Source organism: Mesoplodon bidens (genome assembly GCF_964165515.1).
Source record: "Mesoplodon bidens genome assembly, chromosome: 2".
Classification (NCBI taxonomy): Eukaryota; Metazoa; Chordata; class Mammalia; order Artiodactyla; family Ziphiidae; genus Mesoplodon; species Mesoplodon bidens.
Window position 1 is genome coordinate 89,099,863 of NC_138177.1, and position 6,426 is coordinate 89,106,288.

Consider the following 6,426-nt stretch of genomic DNA (forward strand, 5'->3'; position numbering starts at 1 on the left):
CCTGAACAGGAGGTCAGAAAGCTGGGGTTGGGGTAGGGGAATCCAGGAAGAGTCACTGAAAACAGAGGGCCCAGCCTGGGAGAGGCAGCGGGGTGAAAGTGCACTGGGTGGGAGGGCCCCTGACTCAGCACACTGCCCGGCTCCTGGAGAAGGGAACTCAGCCAGGCCAGAGGCCTCCAGAGAAGACCTCACCACTTGCTGAAGGTTTTATCCTAGAGCTCTGGGCTAACCTGTTACCTGGGCCTCTCTGGAATTTTCTGGAGGATTCAGCATGCTGCAGCTGGCCTCATAGGGCTTGTCTCCATCAATTCTGTATGTATGAGGTCCTGCTATTTCCGAAAAGCTCAGAACCCAGGAAGGAGAGAGTCCCCCCCGACCAGACTGCCATGTGACAACCTACTGTGGATGGGTGGGTGCTGCCCCCTGGTGGTGCTAGGAGACCCTGCTCCAGACCTCACTGTTTGGGCTGTGGTCGTGGGAGAAAATGGGGCTGATAGGCTTCCGGTCAATTCCAGGACCTCAGGTATCTCTCCCATCTGGGACTTGGCCTGATCTCTCCCTTTTCCTTTCCTCCAAGATCTTGATGACCAACAGGCTTAAGCAAGACCACGAAGCAGTCACAGCTGGAAATTCCAAATTCCACAAGCTTCTTTCCCTTTTCTCCACTTTCCTCCTCTGGATACTCAGGTTTCTTCCAGCTGTCTGGAAAGAACATCCATCTGGGAGCCAGTTCATGCTAAAGTGTCAGTCACAGTGGGTTTTCCTCAACAGGAATAAAGGTATAGCAAAGAAAAGGAAAAGAGAGCAATGTTTGATCCCAGAGTGGAACAGATGGGGGCTCTATCAAGCACCTGTAGCCTTTCTAGAGCCCCCTCATATGAGGCCCTTGCTCTCTGAGAGCTGAGGCTGATCTGGCCAGTGGGAGGCTTGAGAGCCTGACATCAAAGCCATTTACCCTTCCTGTTTGTCCACTGGGAGCTTGGTGTGGGGCTCAGCCACTTTGAGGTGACAGAAGCTAGCCAATTTCCTCTCCAATTGTTTTCTGTGGACTCTGCTTGTTTTGAGGGGCTCCAGGCCTAGGAGCAGGCCCAATGGCTGCCAAGGCAAAGTCCTAGCCATTGATATTCACACCTCCCCCTTTTGGTATTCCAGCTCCTGCCAAGAACCAAACCCTCTTCCCTCAGGTCCAGGTCAAGGAGCCAGCATCCTTTCCCAGCCTTCCCTGCTTCCCAGACTGGTTAATTGAATTGCTTTATCAGTCATCATCATTGGGGCAGAGGGTGATAGAGCTTTTCCCCTCATGGAGGGAGAGAAGGGAGGGTGAGAGGAGGCTGAAACCTCCCGTGTGCTTATCACTTCACTTTATCCTGCCTCCCACCCCCACCCCCAGGCAGCCTGTGGAGACTTGCAGGCTCCAAATCAAATGCTGAGAGCCTTCCCAGGAGGGGTCTGGGAAGAACCCAGACACAGAGGACAGCCCACGGGGCCTTGCAGAGGTCAGCTAGAAGGGCTCGGCACAAGGGATGAAGGCAGGGCTGAGTTGCTGTGAAAATCCTAGTGAAGGTGTATTTGGGGCTCTGGGGGAACACCAGAGATGGCCTTTGATGGCCCAGCTCTTAAAGGGAAAAGACCAGAAGGGTACAGGCTACAAGCTCAGGCCTGGCCAGGACACAGAGCCTCATAAACCATGGACTTGGAGTCAAAGGGCTAGAAGGGACCTGATTGTCAGCTCACAGGCACATTCTCCTTGACAGATTCCAGCCCTGTGGAGCAGAGTGAGTGCTGGGAGACTGAGCTGGGCCACTGAGCTGGGCCTGGGCTTGGGCCAAGGGTCAAGAATGATAGTGGGCCCACATGGCCTCTGCATGTAGAACAGTGTTCATGGGATCACAGGATCAGGGCGGCTAAGGGGACTCCCGGAGCCCTCCTGGCTCAAGGCTGCTGAGATAGAGACCAAGGCCAGGTGCAGAGAGTGAGAGCATGCGTGCACACCTGGTAGCTCAGGGCCCAGCTGGCAAGGCTCCTTGGCACTCAGTGCTTCTCCATCTAGAAAAGTACAGCTTCCTCCCACCTGGGCTAAATTCCAGCAAAACTGGCTTATTCCATTAGAGTGGTTAATTAGTCCTGATGGGCCCAGTCCCCTCCAGCGGTGTCACAGGGAAAGGAAAGCAGTTGTCTGGAGAGGGAGACCAAACTCTGACTCCTCTTGGACACTCACGAAGCCCAGGGATTCTTCCCTGCTTGGGTCAGCCCTGGGAAGAACAGACAGACCCAGAAGCCAGCCAGCTCTGACACAGGGAGCCCCAGGGTGGAGCTTTGCTCTACAGCTGGCACTGTGGCTCGCTTGGAGTAATCCTAATAATGGTTGGGTGGTTGTTGAGTGACATACATGGTCTTCTCCCCATTTCCCAGGGTTTCTTCCCATGTAAGACCATGTAAGTAAACGCAGCAGTGTGCCTGGCACCGGTGAGTATGACAGTGACAGGACATGCCAAGTCAGATTACTACTGCTTCTACAAGGCAGTAGAGGTACAAGGCAAGGGACCCCTGCCTGATCCTTCTTTGTATATTCCTAGTTCTTAGCACAATCCTAGGCACTCGGAACACTTGGTTTATACTTGATGCATGGAATTAATGAGGCAGTGGGGTGAGGGTGGGATGAGGGTGGGAGAAGGTGGGAGCCCTCCCTGTCAGCATCTTGCTATACTGGAGGGTGCACTGGATTGGGAGAAACCCAGTCTTTGACCCCAATTTTGCCCCCGCCTGGTTGACACTCAGATCGCTTCCAGCCCTTTGACTCCAACTCCGTGGTTTATGAGGCTCTGAGTTTCCCATCTCTGGGCCAGTTTCTCCAACTATTCTACGAGGAGGCTGGGCCAGATAAGCCCTAAGGTTTATATTCCGGTTACTGTCGCTCTGAAACAAATTACCCAAACTTCGTGGTATAAATCCAACAAGTGCTGTATTTTGCTCATGACTTTATGGGTCAGAAGTTAGGAAGGGCTGTTAGACAGTCCTTGCTTAGAGTTCTTCACGCAGCTGCAGGCAGATGTCAGCCGGGGCTGCAGACATCTGAAGCTCAGCTGGGCTGAATGTTCACCGTGGTGTGTGCATGTGGCTGGCAGTTAACGCTGGCTGTTGGCTGGGAGCTTGGCTGAAGCTGCCAACGGTACACCTGCAAACACACGGCCTCTCTGGCACAGGCTAGTCTCAGGGTAGTTGTACTTCTTAGATGGTGTTTGGGTTTCCCCAGAACTCCCAAAGGAAGTGGCATGACCAATTCTAATCTAGCCTCAGAAGTCACATAGCATTATTTCTGCCATACTCTGTTGGTCAAAGGAAGTTTTTGCTCACCCAGATTCCAGGGGAGGAGCATGGACTCCATTCCCTTGAAGTGTTAAAGAATTTGGGGCCTTTTTAAAAAAAGCTGCCGTATCCCTATGGTCTGTAGAATCCTTCTCCTCTAGCCCAAGGCCCTGTGGCTGGAGCTGGCTGAAGCTGTGTAGCTGTTTATGGCTGTTTGTTGAGGGGAGCATGATGGTGTGAGGGATTGGGGAGACACCCACACTCCTGATACTCCCTTTCCTTAAAACAGTGCCTTCTCTCCCCTCCTTCCTTGGCTTCTTTGAGTTTTAGGCTTTCAAAATAGCTCTGGGAGAATGACTCACTGCAAGGGTGATGGGGCCCCCAGAATGAAGCAGGCCCCATGGACTTACTCCAGTTGCAAGAAGGAAGGAAGCTAATATTTAATGAGCACCTATTATATTCCAGTTTGGAAAGAATTCTATACTGGATTCCAGTAGGTTTTCCAGAAGGAGTTCATTTTTTCCTCCCAACATCTCTGCAAGGAAGCGTTTTTATTGTCATTCTCCCTATAGAAAGTGGAGGTTCTGAGGGCTCAGGGACTTGCCCCAGGTCAGCCCCTGGTCATAGGTTTGGTGATAGAGTCATGATTCAAGCCTACTTCACACTACCTGCCCCGGGCAAGCATGCGTCAAAAGAAGTTGTCTCCGGAGCTTCCCTGGTGGCGCAGTGGTTGAGAGTCCGCCTGCCGATGCAGGGGACACAGGTTCGTGCCCCAGTCCGGGAAGATCTCACATGCCACAGAGCGGCTAGGCCCGTGAGCCATGGCCGCCAAGCCTGTGCATCCGGAGCCTGTGCTCTGCAACGGGAGAGGCCACAACAGTGAGAGGCCCGCGTACCGCAAAAAAAAAAAAAAAAAAGAAGAAGTTGTCTCCCATGCCTCCCTCACACCCTCCTCTTCCTCCCTGTCTGCTCGCTATACCCAGGGCCCGAGCTTAGCCATTCACTTCCCCATCAGAACTTAGCTGTTTGTGCCCCACTCAGGCACCAGTGACTGAAGATCTCTGGCACTCTGGAATAGGCCTGTTTCGTGGGCAGCCACAAATTCTCTGGCCCCCTTCCCATCAACAAGCGGGATCTGTATGTCCTCCCATTAACTCTGGGCAGATGCTGTGACCCACAGAATATGGCAGAAGTGTCATTATGCCATTTTCCAGGCCCAGGCCTTAAGAAATTGACAGCTTCCATCTCCTATCTCTTGAATCGATCTCTCTGGGCACCTTGAGCCATCACATACAAGTCTGGCCACCCAGAGATGAATTGTGCTGTGGAATCCAGTTGTAGATGCTCCTCTGGGGACAGTCTGAGCCCAGGCTGCCAGCTGTTCTCACTGAGGCACAAGCCATTTGAATGAATTTGAGCGAGGCTGCCTTGGACCCTCCAGACCAGCTCATCTGCTGGTTGAATACCACTGAGTGACCTCAGTTGCCACTAGAAGAGCCACTCAGACAAGCCATACCTGAATTCCTCACCCCCAAAACCATGAGATATAATAGAACGGTTGTTTCAAGCCACTAAGCTTTGGAGTAACTTGATACACAGCAACATGCATTATCTCATTCAATCCATTCATTATACCTATCTTACAGACTAGGAAATTTAAGCTCAGAGAGGTTAAATAACTTGCCCTAGGTCTTTCAGGAGGCAAGAAGCCTAGCTGGCATTTGAACTTGAACTTGGGAAGTCTGACTCCATAACTCCCTCAAACCCAAGTATTTGTGATACCGCTTTTTAGTGGATCTATGTGTCCCTCCTGGCAGGAGCGTTGGCATTTCAACCCAAAATATTACCTTTAAACAGATAATTGAATTAAGTTTCAAGGAGTGATATTTTTAGCACCAAGACATTCTCCTGTTTGAGAGATATATAGGGAGATTTGAAGATGGGGGGTGGGGGAGGAGGGGTTCCCTTACCCAAACTCAGGACAGTGAGTGCTGCTGATTTATTTATATTTGTGTATCCATAGTTGGCACAGAGCTTGTTCATGGTGGATACTTAATAACGTTTGTTCAAGAATAAATTAGCCCACAAAAGAGAAAGTGATGGAGTTGGAGAGGCGGTTAAGTGGACCAAGACCTGGAGAGAAAGGCTTTCCTGCCATCTGGTGGCTATTCCTGGAACAACACTTTCTTCTCTGTGGCAGGAGAAGGAAATGGAACGTTCCTTGGGGGACTTTGGCTGTGTCAGGTATCAGGTAGCATCATTCTAGACTGGAGTAGAGTGCCGTGTGGTGGGGCCTCCCCCAGGATCCAGACTTCTTGTCTCTTCCAGTGTCTGTGCTCCTCGAGGGTAAGCAAAGAAGTAGTGCTTCCCCTACCCCCAGCTCATTCTGTTCTCCAGAGCTAAGCATTCAGTAGGTGCTCAATAAATACTTGAGACTGAAATTTGTGAAAATAAGCAATGAACAGTCTCATATTTCACCTTTACCTTCTACTGAAGTTTGCAAAAAAGATAGCTACCTTGAAGAGAGGGGCCGTTCTCTCAGAACTTAAGTGGCCTGCTCCTGGCAAACCCTCAAGTCCCCAGCCATCCCCCACCTCAATCTCAGGTCTCTGGACACTGGTGTCTTCCCACCCTCAGCCCCTCCCACAGCCCCCCTTGCAGAACTGACAGGCCTAGATGGCTGTCTTCCTGGCAGTAAGGCAGGGTCGGAATTTTCCCTACGAGGTCCCATACACGGACACAAAACAGCATCCTCACATCAGACGAAGCCTCATTTGCCTCACCTGGAAAAACTTGGACAACAGCTATCTCCCTCAGAGAGCTGTTGCTCTGTGATCACATGAGCTTAGATGTGTGAAGTACCTGGAATCCGTAAGGCTTCCTACCAGTGTATGCGGTTACCTATCCTGGACAATTCCTAGGAAAATAAACACATGCCCCTTTTCATCCTCCTCAGCCAGCCAGCCAGGCAGCCCCCAAAGTCCCACAGGGGTCCTCACCAACCCATCCCATCCAGGCTTTCAACCCAAAGCTGTCCTCAGGATCCGCCTCTCCCATCCCCTCTCCCTGATCCCAGAGCAGGTCAGAAAGACAAGAGGGGTTTGGTAAGAACAGACACTT